Raw genomic sequence first — 18,323 nt, 5'->3', positions numbered from 1 at the left:
ACAACAAGAATTACAAAACACTGCTGAAAGAAATCAGAGATGACACAAACAAGTAGAAAAACATTCCATGCTCATGGATAGGAAGAATCAATATTGTGAAAATGGCCATACAGCCCAAAGCAAATTACAGATTCAATGCTACTCCTATTAAACTACCAATGACATTGTGTTAGTCTGTTCTCACACTGCTAGGAAGAAATACCCAAGACTGGGTAATTTTTAAAGGAAAGAGATTTAATTGACTCGTAGTTCCACATTGCTGGGGAGGCCCCACAAAACTTACGATCATGGTGGAAGTCAAAGGAGAAGCAGGCACGTTCTTCACAAGGTGGCAGAATGGAAAAATGCTGAGTGAAGGGGGATGAGCCCCTTATAAAGCCATCAGATCTCATGAGAACCTCATTCACTGGTCCTACCCTTGACATGTGGGGATTGTGGGATTATGGGAATTACAATTTAAGATGAGATTTGGGTGGGGAGACAAAGATTAACCATATCGAACGTTCTTCACAGAATTAGAAAAAAAATTATTTTAAAATACATATGGAACCAAAAAAGAGTTGAATAGCCGAGGCAATTCTAAGCAAAAAGAACAAAGCCAAAAGCATCATTTTATTCTACTTCCAATCCTACTATAGGGATACAGTAACCAAAACATCAAGGTATTGGTACAGAAACAGACACATAGACCAGTGGAACAAAATACAGAACCAGAAATGAAGCCACACACTTCCAACCAGCTGAATTTGGACAAAGCTGACACAAACAAGTAATGAAAAAAGGACTCCTCATTCAATAAATGGTGCTGGGATAACTTGCTAGTCATATGCAGAAGACTGAAACTAGACCCCTACCTTACGCCACATACAAAAATCAACTTAAGATGAATTAAAGACTTAAATGTAAAACCTAAAACTATAAAAACTCTGAAAGATAACCTAGGAAATATCATTATGGACACAGGACTTGGCAAAGATTTCATGATGAAGACTCCAAAAGCAAACAATAAAACCAAAAATTGAAAAATGGGATCTAATTAAACGAAACAGATTATCAACAGAATAAGCAGACAAACTACAGAATGAGAGAAAATATGTGTCAGCTATGCATCTGACAATGACCCAATATCCAGAACCTATAAGAAACTGAAACAATTTTACAGACGAGAAAGATACAGTCCCATTAAAAAGTGGGCAAAAGGCTGGGCCGGGCTCGGTGGCTCAAGCCTGTAATCCCAGTACTTTGGGAGGCTGAGGCGGGTGGATCACAAGGTCAGGAGTTTGAGACCAGCCTGGCCAATATGGTGAAACCCCATCTCTACTAAAAATACAAAAATTAGCCAGGCATGGTGGCAGGTGCCTGTAGTCCCAGCTATTCAGGAGGCTGAGGCTTGAACTCAGGAGGCGGAGGTTTCAGTGAGCCAAGATCATGCCATCGCACTCCAGCCTGGGAGACAGAGCAAGATTCCATCTCAAAAAAGAAAAAAAAAAAAAAAAGAAGTGGGCAAAGGACATGAGCAGACACTTCTCAAAAGAATACATTCATGCACCAAAAGCTCAACATCACTGATCATTAGAGAAATGCAAATCAAAAGCACAATGAGATACCATCTCATACCAGTCAGAATGGCTATTACTAAAAAGTCAACAAATAACCCATGCTGGTGAGGCTGTGGAGAAAAGGGAATGCTTCTACACTGCTGGTGGTAATGTAAGTTTGTTCAGCTATTGTGGAAAGCAATGTGACAATTCCTCGGAGAACTTAAAACAGAATTACCATCAGACCCAGCAATCTCATTGCTGGGTATATACCCACAGGAATAGAAACTGCTCTTCCATAAAGATACATAGATGCGGGTATTAATTGCAATACTATTTACAATAGCAAAAACATGGAATCAACCTAAATGCCCATCAGTGACAGACTGGATAAAGAAAATGTTACATACATCATGAAATACTATGCAACTGTAAAAAGGATGAGATCACGTCCTTTGCAGCAGCATGGTTGGAGCCGGAGGCCATTATCCTAAGCAAGGTAACACAGTAAAGTAAATACCACATGTTCGCATTTGTAAGTGGGAGCTAAACAACAAGGACACATGGGTACTAGAAGGGGAACAGCAGACACTGGGGCCCAATTGAAGGTGGAGGGTGGGAGGAGGGAGAGGATCACAAAAAATACCTATCAGGTACTGTGCTTATTACCCAGGTGATGAAATTATCTCACACCAAACCCCCATGACACCCAGCTTACCTATATAACAGCTTTGAACATGTGCCCCTGAAAATAAAATAAAAGTTAAAATAAAATAAAAGGACTAACCAAAAAAAAGTTTGCTGTTTTTTTTCTTCAGTTTTACCTCTTAGCTTTTTTGTTTTTCAACTTTCCTAGTTTACCTCATATTCTTTCTGATTTCTGCATTAAGAAGAGATTAGAGCAAGTGATTTCAATGTTCTTTTCATTCCAGGAATTAGGCAAAGGATCTCAGAATTATCTGTAAATAGAAAAAGTTAGACAATGGTATATTTGACTTTCATTTAAAATCTGCAAACTGATAAAACAGAAAAAAAGTCACATATAAGAAAGAACTTATAGTGTGAATTCTTCGTATTGCTAACTGTGATTTTTAAAAGCAGCATTCTTTTTATGAGATTCAGGCTTTCAATGAAAACAAAACTTCTTTTGTTATTTAAATTACCTAGAGTAGGATATTTAATTATTACTTTTCGATGCATAAGACCTTTGGAAAGGTAAGCACTATTAACTCTAGCAAAGAACAGCGAGAAAAAGACAAATTTAATCTGTAAATAATAGACAATTTATTATGCTTCCCAGAGAATTGTTCTGTACATTAATATAAAAAAGCATAATTTAATTTGCATGCCTTGCTGAATTTCCAAGGCACTGATGCTGGATCATCAAAGGAACAAGAATATATGTATGCAAAGAATTAATTTGAGGTTCAGCCGTCCTAATATATACACACTGAAACAAAAATTTTTTTGCTACCAATGGAGGTTTTCAGATCTGAGAACCTACTTCCTTTGAAATATCATTAACTTATTCCCATTTTTCATTAATTCCTTGCTTCATTCATTAAGCTAAGATGTATTATATACCTACCATTCACCTGACACTGGGCTAGGTACAGAGATGCATTAATAAGCAAAAAGGTAAGGTTTCAAGCAAATAGTGTGGCAGAAGAGTATTAAGTGCATCGTTTCATATTGATGAAAGTGCTCAGAAGGAAAGGCCCACGACTCTGTGAGTTATAACAAAGGCATGGCTTAGGCTAGGGGAGTTCCATGCAGGTATCTTGAGGAAGTGAAGCTTTAGGTTGGATCTGAAGGGCAAATTGAAATTAAGAGGGGAAAGGAGGGGAGGAGCCAGTCAGAAGGAGCACTCAGGCAAGGGCACAGCACATGCAAGGCCCAGGGAGGAGAAAATATGTCACAAACAAGACACAAAGAAAGCAATTGTATGGTTGGAATGTCAAGACAAAATGGAGAGTCCTGTGGGTTGGAGGTGGAAATGTACTCAGGAACAGGACCAGGCGTTACAAACCATTTCAATGACTTCTGCCAAATGAACCCATTTTTCTTATTGCAAGTTAGTATCAACATTGTATGTGAGTATGAATAATTAATATTGGAACAAAAGACAGCAAATATAATGGAAATTCGGAAAACAGGAAATTAAGTATAACGTGAAATATCACAGGAAGTAAATGGAATATATTTTACCAGCTAAGTTTCCAACATAATATTCCATGATGATTTTTTATCTAATAAAAATTTTGGTGATTTGGAAGAGGAGATAGGATCTCTCTATCAGAAATGCTTCTGGCTGTAAAAAACAGAACTCCTGATTAACAGTGCCTTAAACCATATTGACATTTACTGTTTACCTAACAAGAAATGTAGAAATAATTTTTCGAAATCACCAAGGATAAAGTCCCTGTTACATTTCTTTCCTACCAGGCCTAATGTCTTGACCTCTCATGGTTATGAGATGTTTGATATACCTCCACAGAAAAAGAAAAATAGAGAAAACCTGTGTTCAAAGCAGAAAGAAAGGAGAAGAGGGAGTGCAATTATGATTTTCTACCTATAATTTTAATCAGGAGAGCAAAATACTTTCCCAACAAATCAAAGGCAGTCCTTCACTTATGTCTCAATGGCCGGAAAACGACAATATTTCCACTACTCCTACCTGGAAGGGGACTGTGAACATGAGAATTTGGCATGTCTCAGACCTTCAGTCGAAAGCAGAAAAGCAGAGGCGGTACTGCCTGGTTATTCAATCAACAGTGCAAATGCCTGAAAAGACTGGGTTATGACAACACTTGCCCTGGAAACCAAGACAGGCAACGTTTATTTTGGACAAAATTATGCACCAGGCTTCTGTTTCTCCATTTGGGGTTTTGTGAATATTCTACAATAATTTCTTGGTTTTCTGTTTTGATTTTTATGATCGCAGAGAAAAACTTGCTGTTGGATCATACAATCATGTTGGATCACATGGGTGACTGGACTAGAACCTACCCCTATATTTGCTTGATGTTTAGATCACATTGACATCAATAGTACATCTTTGATGGTGATCAGCTAATGAAAAGATAGTAGAACATGATAAAGAAAGTACACCATTTTTGCCGGGCATGGTGGCTCATGCCTGTAATCCCAGCACTATGGGAGGCTGAGGTGGGCAGATCACGAGGTCAGGAGTTTGAGACCAGCCTGACCAACATGATGAAACCCTGTCTCTACTAAAAATACAAAAAAATTAGCCAGGCATGGTGGCATGTGCCTGTAATCCCAGCTACTCAGGAGGCTGAGGCAGGAGAATTGCTTGAACCTGGGAGGCAATGGTTGCAGTGAACCGAGATAGTGCCATTGCACTGCAACCTGGGTGACTCTGTCTCAGGAAAAAAAAAAAAAAAAAAAGAGAGAGAGAAAAAGTACACCATTCTTTCCCAGGAGTGAAGTCCAAATGATATTATGAAGCACTGTGCAAATAAAGGTTTCATGTGAGTTTGAGTAGAGAAAAGTGGTAAGTGAATTGAATTACCAGATGGCACACAGTAGCATAGGCATGCTAAATTCTTTCAAAACCATGATGTGGCAGTCAGTATGATATTCAAATTTCAAACAGATTAAGATTCAGCATGTCAAGATGATTCATCATATTAAATTAAAAACATTAATTTTATTGGAGTAATAGTTTGGTTTATAATTTGCAAATTTGTTTCTTACAGCTAAGTCCTGTGAGCATAAGATGTTTTTACCTATTTTTATATTTATAAGCATTGAAGAGTATAGTGAAAGTAATACAAGTCAACAGAGTATATGAGTTAATGTTTTTTTCTTTAAAAAGATTCTGTTCAAATTTTAGCAACATTGTATTAGAGGGTCCTTCAAGTTAGTCATGGAAGACCCTAAAATTACCCTTGCCTGCCCCCATGTCAAGAGTAATTAAAAACGTCTATTTCTGCCTTACTCTGTCTTTTGCTAGTCCACATTTTGAAAAGCAATGAATATACTCTTCCTGTGTGTCTTTTAGGCTTTGCCCAGGTATTTCATACTCCAACTCAAGAAACAGATCAAAAGACACTGAAATTTCTGAGTAGTGTCTGCTGGAGTCTTTTATTCAGTGTATACCATCAAGTGTTTACATTAGAGTTTTAAAGCTGGTAGTATTTATTAATAATTTGCTGAGGAAAAGTATTGGTGTTTATGCTGGAAGAGTTGTAAAGAAAACTTGATGAATCTCTAATAGAAGTCTAATGGATTTGTTCAAACAGAACTTTGCTTTTTCCTCATAGTAGGCAATAACCCATTTTCATGGAACAGCACAGTCAAGAGAAGTCTTAGAGACCATCATGTCGTCTCCAGGAAACAGACTTCTGGAGGTTAAATGCCCTGTGAAGGACATTTCATAAGCTTATAGAAATATAAGGATTGGGACCTGGATATCCAGAAGATTATGGGTCTTTTTCCTAGTATCATATGCCTAAAAAAAGGAACTTATCTACTTGGGGTGGAAGTGGGGAGTGAAAACATTTGTATCAAAAACTGGTTCACTGAGCAGTGGCCTATGCCTCCCTTGCACACATTCTCATTGCCGTATTATTGAATAAGTCAACACCATACTCACAAATTGTGATAAAGGCTATCAATAGATCAATCTGAAGTGTGCACTTAGGAAAAGTGATCCTCTAGTAAGCGCCCATCCTTTGTCATAAAGAAAACAGTACTAACGATCATAACTGCTTAAAGCCTCTTAGGAAAATCTCTAAAGTTGATTCCACAATAAAATATTTACCAGAAAATATTCAATGATTTAAAAAAAAGGGAATCAGTACACACAGGAGATTGGTCAATGTTTAGTCTTTAAACAAATGAATGAGGGCTTCAATTACAAATAATTATGTTAGAGAAAATAATGAAGGCTCTGAGCAGTTTGAATGTTTCATATGGAATCATACCTCTGCACAAAGATAAAAAAATGGAGACATGATTAAAGAATCTGATTAAAGACTTTGGGGAAAATTTGATGCTTATTTTGAGCAAATCTTTCTTTAAAGTGATCTTTCTAGTTAGCTGGTATATCTTGACAGTCATTTGTGGTGGTTGCTTTTGTTTAAGTTGGGAGGCATATTTATGCTCAGCAATCACTACAACGTGCCAAATTTTGAAATATATTGGGCATGACTTAAATAAATACCACCCCCAAAATTTCCACAATTGTAAGTTAGAAGATTCAGCTCTAAAACTCCAGATTTGCTAAATGACTCCTTAACACTGAGTGCAGCAGCAGCTAGCTGAGCAGTGTTCCTCTCTCTGGTGCAATCTGTATGTGTACCTGGCGGCCATATTTTCTTTTATCAGATACTGTTGCTAGGGCAACCACCTCCTTTGTAAGGGCTAAGGGTAGCTGCTTCTTTTTGGAAGGGGCCTCTGGGCTGGTTGCCAGGTTTTCAAAACTCAAATTCAGGATTCCACTGTAGCTTACTTAACCCTTTCACTGGCCTGAGAGTAAATGGAGTGCAAAAGCTTTTTTAATTTTATTTTTAAAAATTTTACTTTAAGTTCCGGGATACATATGCAGAATGTGCAGGTTTGTTCCATAGGTATACATGTGCCATGGTGGTTTGCTGCACTTATCAACCCGTCATCTAGGTTTTAAGCCCTGGATGCATTAGGTATTTGTCCTAATGCTCTCATTCCCTTTGCTCCACACCCCCTGACAGGCCCTGGTGTGCGTTGTTCCCTTCCCTGTGTCCATATGTTCTTTGTTCAACTCCTACTTATGAGTGAGAACATTAAATGTTTGGTTTTCTGTTCCTGTGTTAGTTTTCTGAGAACGATGACTTCCAGCTTCATCCATGTCCCCGCAAAGGACATGATCTCATTCTTCAAAACACTGCTCAAGGAAATAAGAGAGGACACAAACAAATGAAAAAACATTCCGTGCTCATGGATAGGAAGAAGCAATATCATGAAAATAGCCACACTACCCAAAGTAATTTATAGATTCAGTGCTATTCCCATCAAACTACATTGACTTTCTTCACAGAGTTAGAAAAAAAACTACTTTAAATTTCACATGGAACCAAAAAAGAGCCTGTATAGCCAAGAGAATCCTAAGCAAAAAGAACAAAGCTGGAGGCATCACACTACTTGACTTCAAACTATACTACAAGGCCACAGAAACCAAAAAGGCTTTTATCCCCAAAGGGAAGCAGAAGCTATCAGGTGACAAATCTAGAAATACTCTTTTACCAGGACACATACTGTGTTGAGAAGGAAAATAAACGAGATTTTTGTTTTTAATAATTAGAAGAAAATCATTGTTGATGTTTTTCAGGACAATTCACAAGGGTTATGATTTAAGTCCAACTTTTACTTCTCTGATTCTAACCCCATATAAGGCAAAAATCAGTTCACATTAATGAAAGGATTTTTAGTATATCCTTACTCTTCCCTACTGAGACTCAAAATGTGGCATTATTACAGAAGAAAAAAGCTTCCTAATCCAGTCTTATTATAATCATTTCAGCAAACCATATTTCTTGAGTTCCTTCTATCCTTACTTCCTTTATTGCTAGTCTCATTAGACTTCAAGATTGAGAAGCGGCCTCACAGGTGTGTCTACCTTCTGACTCTTTCCAAATCTATTTATGAAACTGTTCACTTTATCTTTGAACTCTAATTATTAGAAAATTTTTATATTTTGATGCAGTCTGAGTGAAACATCCATTTCTTTGTTCTACTTCTGTCTTTTGAAGTCATGTAGAAGATATCTCAACCTTTATCCATATTACAGCTCTTTAGTAAAATTAAAAACAGCTGTTATGCCTCCCAAGTATGGCAGCCATGGAGTTTTGACTTCAAAAGACCTACTGGGGGAGCATACTTGATTGACAGCCTCCAATGGCTGCACCTTTGGATGCTTAGGGGAATGGAAGCCAGGCCATTCTTCCTTTGGGCTGCTTCCACCCCATGACTGAACACAGCTGCAATTCTAGAACAAAGCCATTCCTGTCCTATGGGAGATTCATCTAACAGCTAACTTTAGCTTGCCAGCTTTCCATGGATCTGGCCAAAACGTTTTTTTTAGAACCTTGCTATGGTTTGAAGCTCTTCGTATACAATCCTTCAATTCTTCTTTCCATAGGTGTCAGAGCTGTGCCAGAGCATTAAGACTCTTCCTATCTATTACTCTTCTCTCTCCCTTTATCCTTGTATACATCACAGATATTTTTCTAATGAATCTCTTGTGCATCCAGTCCTATCTGGCTATCTGCTTCTTGGGGGACTCTCACAGACACACCAAGTGAGTTCTTTTTCAGGCTAATATGCTCAGATCATCAGTCCTAATATACATGTAGCGCTTTGCAGACCTTTGTCTCCAGATGCATTCCAGCCTCTCAATGTTCCTCTTAAGTAAGGCACCATGTAGGAAAAACATTTCCCAGGACTGTTTGAAGAACACAGAGCTGCACTCATTGTCAGTTCTTGTATTCTGACTACAATGTTTTCTTAATGCATTTTCGGGTGACATTAACATTTTGGGCAGTTTTATCATTCTGTTGATTCATACTGAGCATGTAGGAAACCAAACGAAGAGGTTGGATTTAGTCAAATAAAATTCAGGAATACTTCAGCTGTCCTATTCAAGTGTTGTGGAATTTGAATCCACTAAGAGATTTCACATGTACAATTTGTAATAAAATTCCTCCTGTTCTGTCCTATACAGGCAATTAACCTAGGCATAGGTATTTACATCTGTTCTAAGTTTATTTTATTAGATAAATTCAGGAATTTCTACCATCCATTATATTAGCATTAGTATAAGCTATGCCTTGTACTTCTGGCCACTTTGGAATTTCATAAGTATGACAGCAATATTTATATTACAACTATTGACCAAAATGCATAGCCACCAGGAAAGAGAAGTCACAAGATATGTTAAATTAGTTGTAACCTTTGGGAAGGGTCATTAATTCTACTACATATCTGCAAAATTGTATTGCCATTCATAGCATGTTTCTCCATCTTTTCTATAAGAAATTTTCAGGTGTATTACACAAGCATAAGTAGAACACACTTCAAAGCATTTTTAGTCTATAGATAAACTATAATAAAATACTATATGACTTGCTTTTAACCTATGTAGGTACTCAATGTTTATTAATTTCTTCCCTCCTTATGGCATACATTCATATTTGAAGTTATTCTAAAAAGTAAAAGGGATGAGATAATTTCTAAATATGTCTCACTATTATTAACAATGTTTACCTTGATACTATTATGCATGTAAATGGTTAATAATATTTCAACTCATTGTGTAAAAGCAATTTAGTTGTAAGATTTTTTTCCTTAGTAAGACCCTTTTCAAAATGAGGTTCTTAGAAGGTAGTTTGTCAGAGAATCATGACCAACCCCTTGCCTCCCCATCCCCATAGAAAACAAAACCAAAAACCTCACTGAGAAGTGAAAAAGAATTCTAAGTGTAAAGAAAATTTCAGTTAACATGATTAAAGCTCACTTAGGTAGAATTTCTAAAACCTTTTGGTGTCTCTCATCAATGTTGAAGGAATTTGGAGAGTTGTAATACAAGATTATTTAATACTTAGCAATATTGTGTTTCCCATGGATAGTCATACAGAATGTTGACTTAGGCTTTCCTGTTCTCCCTTCTTTACTTTTCAGTAACACAAATCATTTGTGCATATTGGTCAAATACAAGATTCCAAGCAAAATATTTAAAAAGAGAATTAAATGAACAGAAATACGTTTATTCTAAAACTACCAGGAAAGAGTACATGTTTGGAAAAAAATGTAGTGTTTCCATTCTTTCAAGAGTTATATGTGTGTGTGTGTATATCTATATCTCTATATATCTCTCTATATGTATTAAAGTTGGTGCAAAAGTAATTGTGGCTTTTGCTATTACTTTTAAATGTTATTTGGAATTGTGAGTGACATGAAAGAATTTTTTGTGATAATGGAAATACTTATACCTTGTAGGATTGTAGTGGTGATTGCACGGATGTCTACATTTGTCAAAGTGCACACACACAGACACACACTTATCTATATATATGCAAAACATTTGTATAAGGCAAAATTATAATAATTTAAATGGTATTTAAAATTTTACCAAATATGTAGAATATGTAAGATAAATTGTTAAAATGGGACCTACCATTACTGACAGTCTCTTTTTATAAAATTTATAATATAAACTCACATCTGTAAAGATATCTACTGCTTGATTCTTTTAAGCATTTTAATCAAGCAGAGAATGAAGATGACACACATAGGTCCAGACAATTTTAGAGGTAGAAGGGATCATCTAGGGAACAGAATATTTATTTGAATTTCCATTCAATTTAGGTATCCTCTACGAAATACCTTAGAAGATTGACTTTGGGGTGGAAGAAACTTTTTTTTTTTTTTTAAAGATAGAGTTTTGCTTTTGTTGCCCAGGCTGGAGTGCAAAGGTGTGATCTCGGCTCACTGCAACCTCTGCCTCCCGGGTTCAAGTGATTCTTCTGCCTCAGCCTCCCAAATAGCAGGGATTACAAGAGCCTGCCACCATGCCAGGCTCACTTTTGTATTTTTAGTAGAGACGGGGTTTTGCCAAGTTGACCAGGCTGGTCTTGAACTCCTGACCTCAAATGATCTGTCGCCTCGGCCTCCCAAAGTGCTAGGATTACAGGTGTGAGCCACTGTGCCTGGCCAATAAACATTTTTTTAAATTAAATTTATTGGGTTATTGTTTACAACCAATAAAATATCCCATTGAAGAATATAGATTGGTGCATTTTGACAAGTGTAGACATCCCTGTAACCATGACTATAATCAAGATATATATTTCCATCATCACAGAAAATTCCTTTGTGTCATCCACAGCTCCAGGTAACTGCTGATTACTTTCTGTCACAATATATTAGTTTTCCTTTTCTGTGATTGTATATAAATGTAATCATAATGTAAATGCTCTTATGTTCTGGCTTCTAATCAGCACATTGTTGGGATTCATCCATGTTTTGTGTGATTGAGTATTCTGTTACTTTTTTTTTCTTTAAGTTTCAGCATACATGTGCAGGTTTGTTATGTAGGTAAACATGTGCCATGGTGGTTTGCTGCACAGATCAACCCATCACCTATGTATTAAGACCGGCATCTATTAGCTATTCTTCCTGATGCTCTCCCTCTTCCTACCCCTGAGAGGTCCCAGGGTGTGTTGTTGCCCACCATGTGCTCATGTGTTCTCATCGTTCAGCTCCCACTTATAAGTGAGAACATGCAGTGTTTGATTTTCTGTTCCTTTGTTAGTTTGTTGAGGGTAACAGTATCCAGATCCATTCATGTTCCTGCAAAGAACATAATCTTGTTCCTTTTTATGATTGCATAGTATTCCATGGTGTATATGTACCACATTTTCTTTATCTAGTCTATCACAGATGGGCATTTGGGTTGATTTTATGTCTTTGCTATTGTGAATAGTTCTGTAATGAACATATGTGTGCAAATATCTTTATAATAGAATAATTTATATTTCTTTGGGTATATACTCAGTAACAGAATTGTCAGGTCAAATGGTGTTTCTGCCTTTAGATCTTTGAGGAATTGCTACACTGTCTTCCACAGTGGTTGAACTAATGTTCTTTCTGACCAGCAGTGTAAAAATGTTCTTTTCTATCCACAACCTTGCCAGTATCTGTTCTTTCTGGACTTTTTAATAATCACCATTCTGACAGGTATGAGATGGTATCTCATTGTGGTTTTGATTTGCATTTCTCTAATGATCAGAGATGTTGAGCTCTTCTTTGTATATTTGTTGGCACATGAATGTCTTCTTTTGAGAAGTGTCTGTTCATGTTCTTTGCCTACTTTTTAATGTTTTTTCTTTTCTTGTAAATTTAAATTCCTTGTAGACTCTGGATATTAGACCTTTGTCAGATAGATAGATTGCAAAAATTTTCTCCCATTGTGTGGGTTGTCTTTTCAAACTGATGATAGTTTGTTTTGCTGTGCAGATGTTCTTTAATTAGAACCCATTTGCCAATTTTCGTTTTTGTTACAATTGCTTTTGGCATTTTTGTCATGAAATCTTTGCCCATGCCTATGTCCTGAATAGCATTGCCTAGATTTTCTTCTAGGGTTTTTATAGTTTTGGGTTTTACATTTAAGTCTTTAATTTATCTTGAGTAAATTTTTGTATATAAGATGTAAGGGAGGGGTCCAGTTTCAATTTTCTGCATATGGCTAGCTGGTTCTCCCAGCACCACTTATTAAATATGGAATCCTGTCTCCATTGTTTTTTTTGTCAGGTTTCTTGAAGATCAGATGCTTGTAGGTATGTGGTCTTATTTCTGAGTTCTCCGTTCTGTTCCATTGATCTATGTGTCTGTTTTTGTACCAGTATCATACTGTTTTGGCTACTGTAGCTTTGTAGTATAGCTTAAAGTCAGGTAGTATGATGCCTCCAGCTTTGTTCTTTTTGTTTAGGATTGTCTTTGCTATTCAGGCTCTGTTTTGGTTTCATATAAACTTTAAAATAGTTTCTTCTAATTCTGTGAAAAATGTCAATGTTAGTTTAACGGGAATAGCATTTAATCTATAAATTACTTTGGGCAGTATGGCTATTTTCATGATATTGACTCTTCCTATCCATGAACATGGAATGTTTTTCAATTTGTTTGTGTCCTGTCTGATTTTCTTGAGCAGTGGTTTGCAGTTCTCTTTGAAGAGGTTCTTCACTTACCTTGTTAGCTGTGTTCCTTGGTATTTTATTCACTTTGTGGCAATTGTGAATGGGAGTTCATTCATGATTTGACTCTTGGCTTCTCTGTTGTTGCTGTTATAGGAATGCTAGCAATTTTTGCACATTGATTTTGTATCTTGAGACTTTGCTGAATTTTCTTATCAGCTTAAGAAGCTTTTGGGCTGAGACAATGGGATTTTCTAGATATATAGGATCATGTCATCTGCAAACAAAGCTAATTTGATTTCCTCTCTCCCTATTTGAATACCTTTATTTCTTTCTCTTGTCTGATTGTCCTGGCCAAAACTTCTAGTACTATGTTGAATAGACATGGCAAAGGAGGGCATCCTTGTCTTGTGCCAGTTTTCAAGGGGAATGCTTCCATCTTTTTTCCATTCAGTTTGATATTGGCTGTGGGTTTGTCATATATGACTGTTATTATTTTGAGGTATGTTTCTTCAATAACTAGTTTATCGTCAGTTTTTAACATGAAGGAGCTTGAATTTTATCAAAGGCCTTTTCTGCACCTATTGAGATAATCATGTGGTTTTTGTCTTTAGTTCTGTTTATGTGATGAATTACATTTATTGATTTGTGTATGTTGAACCAACCTTGCATACCAGGGATGAAGCCAACTTGATCATGGTGGATAAGCTTTTTGATGTGATGCTGGATTCTGTTTGCCAGTATTTTATTGAGGACTTTTGCATTAAATGTTTATCAGGGATATTGACCTGAAGTTTTCTTTTTTGTTGCTGTGTCTCTGCCAGGTTTTGTATTATCTCTTCTTTGTACCTCTGGTAGAATTCAGCTGTAAATCTGTCTGGTTCTGGGCTTGGTTGGTATGCTAGAAAAATCTCAAATTAACAACCAAACAACACAACTGAAAGAACTACAGAGTCAAGAGCAAACAAATCCCAGAAGCTACCAGAAGACAGGAAATAACCAAGATCAGAGCAGAACTGAAGGAAACAGAGACACAGAAAAACCCTTCAAAAAATCAACAAATCCAGGCACTGTTTTTTTGAAAAAGTAAAACAGACCACCAGCTAGACTAACAAAGAAGAAACGAGAGAAGACTCAAATAGACACAATAAGAAATGATAAGGAGGATATCAACTTTGACCCCACAGAAGCACAGACAACTATCAGAGAACACTATAAATACCTCTATGCACATAAACTAGAAAATCTAGAAGAAATGGATAAATTCCTGGACACATACATTCTCCGAAGACTGAACCAGGAAGAAATCAAATCCCTGAGTAGACCAAAAATGAGTTCTGAAATTGAGGCACTAATAAATAGCAGCTCTTGCAAGGCAGGCCTGGTGGTGACAAATTCCCTCAGCATTTGCTTCTCTGAAAAGGGTATTATTTCTCCTTTGTTTATGAAGCTTAGTTTGGGGTCAGATATAAAACTCTGGGTTGGAAATTCTTAAGAATGTTGGATATTGACCCCCAAACTCTTCTTGTTTGTAGAGTTTCCTCTGAGAGGTCCACTTTAGTTTGATGGGTTTCCCTTTGTAGGTGACCTGGCCTTTCTCTCTGGCTGCCCTAACATTTCTTTTTTTCTTTTCAACCTCAGATTATGTGTCTTAGGGTGGATCTTCTCATGGAGTATCTTACTGGGGTTCTCTGGATTTCCTGAATTTGAATGTTGGCCTGTCTTGCCAGGTTGTGGAAGTTCTCTTGGATGATATCCTGAAGTATGTTTTCCAGCTTTGCTCAGGTCTCCCCACCTCTTTCAGGTACCACAATCAGATGTAGGTTTGATCTTTTTATATATAGTTCCATATTTCTCAGATATTTTATTTGTTCCTTTTCATTCCTTTTTTGCTGTTCTTGTCAGCCCGTTTTATTCAGAAAGATAGTCTTCGGGCTCTGAGATTCTTTCCTCCACTTGGTCTATTCTGCTATTGATACTTGTGATTGCATTGTGAATTTCTCATGTTGTGTTTTTCATCTCCATCAGGTCAGTTATGTGCCTCTCTAAACTGGCTATTCTGCTTATCAGTTCCTGTATTGTTTTTATCATGATTCTTAGCTTCTTTGCATTGGGTTACAATATGCTCCTTTAGCTCAGTGCGGTTCGTTATTACCCACCTTCTGAGGCCTACTACTGTCAATTCACGTATCTCAGCCTTAGCCCAATTCTGTGCCCTTGCTGGAGACGTGTTGCAGTCATTTGGAGAAGAGTCACTCTGGGTTTTTGAGTGTTCAGCATTTTAGTGTTGATTCTTTCTCATCTTTGTGGGCTTATCTACCTTCAACTTTTAGGGTTGCTGACCTTTTAATGGGGTTTTGGGGGACTTTTGTTGTTGTTTCTTTCTTTCTCTTTGTCTTTTAACAGGCCATTCTTTGGTGTATGGGTATGGAGCATTGAGTCTGCTCCATACCCAGTTGCCTCAACTTTTCCCTTACCTGGAGGTGTCACCAGTGAAGGCTGCAAAACAGCAAAGGTGGCAGCCTTCTCTTACCTCTGGGAGCTCCATCTCAGGCAGATACTGACCTGTTGCTGGTCCGGAAGCTTCTGTAGGAGGTGTTTGGAGAACCCTATTGGGAGGTTTCACCCATTCAGGAGGGACAGGATCAGAGACCCACTGAAAGAAGCAGTCTGGCTGCTTTTTGGTAGAGCAGATGTACTGCGTTGGGGGAACTCTTTCCTTCCTTGTCCAGATAGCTTGAACTCTCTGGAGTCAGCAAGCTGGAAAGGCCGAGTCGACTAAACCACAAGACATCGGCTGTTTCTCCCTCAGGGGGCTCTGTCCCAGAGAGAGATCAGAGTTCTGTCCATATAACCCTGGCTGGAATTTCTCAAATTCTCACAGAGAGACCCCACTCAGTGAGGAGGGATAGATCATGGTCTCACTTGAAGAAGCAGTCTGGCCATGATGTGACACACCAGCTGTGCTGTGACATGGGGGACTCTTCCTCATCAGGACTGTCTGGGATCCCTGGAGCCTGCAGGCTAGAACAGTTGAGTTTGACCTAACCAAAGAAATGGCAGCTTCCCCTCCCCCGGGAACTCCTCTGCCTCAGGCAGTCTCTAGCCTGTTGCACTGGCTGGCTGGAATTCCAAGCCAGTGGCTCTTAACTTGTGAGATGCCTTAGAAGTGGGGAAGTGGGGAAGTGGGGCCCACAGAACAATGGTGCTTGGCTCCCTGGATTCAGCCCCCTTCCTAAGGGAGTGTATGGATGCATCTCCTGCCTTGCCAGGATTCCCGGAGCCAGAGTGCATACAATTCCTGGGTCTCTGTGAAGAGACTGTGCACAGCTCAGTGTATTGAATCCAAGGCCCTGACGGCATGGTCTCATGTGTGGATCCCCTGATCCATGGGTTGCAGAGATCTGTGGGAGAAGCATGGTTTTTTGGGCAGGGTGGCACATTCACTCAGGGATTCCTGTGGCTGGGGGTGGAGGTTCCTTCAGCTCTGTGCCACTCCTGGGTGGGCAGTTGCACCAGCCTGCTTTTCTTTCTTCTCTGTGGATTGAGTTGTTTTCCTAATCAGTCTCAATGTTAGAACCTGGATATTTCAGTTGAAAGTTTTGAATTCACTGCCATTTTCATTCCTCTCCATGAAAGCCATGAACTGCAGTTGCTTCTAATTGGCCATGGCAAATTAGAATGGCAAGTTGGATAGAGCTAATACCCATTAGTATGCTGTCTTCAAGAGACCCATCTCATGTGTAAAGATGCACATAGGCTCTAACTGGCCATCTTGGCCTTTCCTATTCTGTTACTTTTTACTTCCTTTAAATTAATAGTATTTTTTTTTATTCATTTACATGTTGATAGTCATTTGGAATTTTCCAATTTTTGGCTAATATGAAAAAACCCATGTATAATTTTATGACATATGCTTTCATTTCTTTTAGTAAATATCTATCAGTAAAAATGCTTCATCATATAACAAGTGTATGTTTATCTTTATAAAACGATGTCTAATTGTTTTCCAAAGTGGTAGGATTATTTTACATTTCTGCTAATAATATATGAGAGGGAGTTCATAAATTATTGGATTATTTTACATTTCCACTAATAATAATTCTGGAAGCTCTACATCCCCATCAGCACTTAGTATGGTCAGCCTTTTCCATTTACATAGTCTGCTGGATGTGTGGTGGTGTTTCATTGAGGTTTTAATTTTCATTTTCCTGATCGCTATTAAAATCAAGTATATTTTTTATGTGCATATCAACTATTCTTGAATATATTCTTTTTTGAAGTATCTGTTCAAATTGTTTTTCTATTTTTAATAGGGTTATTTGTCTTCTAGTTATATTCTGAGTTTTAAAAATATTCCAAATACAAGCTTTGACATGTGTATGAGTGTTTTTTTTTTTCATTCTGTGGCTTGTCTCTTCTTATTCGCAAAGAGGTCTTTTGAATAACAGAAGGTTTCAATTTTATGAAGTATAATTTGTCAATTGTTTTCTATGTATATGATAAATCTATCTGTGATAGGCATGTTTATGTCTTCCTTTTGTGCACTGGTGATACAATCCTGAATAAAAGTGATGAAAGCAAGAACTTTGCTTTGCTTCCATTCTTAGAGAAAAAGTTTTCACTCTTTTATCATTAAACATTATGTTAGCTGTGGGATTTTTAGAGATACTTTTTATTAAGTTGAGAACATTTCCTTTAATCAATATTTTAATGTAATTTTTTTAATCAAAAAAGACTTCAAATTTTTTGAAATGTTTGTTCTGTATCTACTGACATGATTACGTAAAATTTCCACATTCTTATGTTAATGGCATGAATTACACATCAACTTTGCATTCCTGGGATAAACAAATTTCACTTTTTCAGGTTTCATTTTTTTGATGTTGTTGAATGTGATTTCTAAGTCTTGTATTAAGAATATTGTTTCTCAATAATAATAATATTATTATTAATTTTCTTATTAGTAATATTCTTCTCAATAGTTAGAATATTACTTCTTAATACTGTGTTTGTGGTAGTCAGAATATGGTTCCCCCAAATATGTCTACATCCTAATCCACTTTATCTGTGACTTTGCTACATCACATGG

The sequence above is a fragment of the Colobus angolensis genome, unplaced genomic scaffold (genome assembly GCF_000951035.1).
Source record: "Colobus angolensis palliatus isolate OR3802 unplaced genomic scaffold, Cang.pa_1.0 Scaffold266, whole genome shotgun sequence".
Taxonomy (NCBI): Eukaryota; Metazoa; Chordata; class Mammalia; order Primates; family Cercopithecidae; genus Colobus; species Colobus angolensis.
This window is presented reverse-complemented; position numbering follows the sequence as displayed.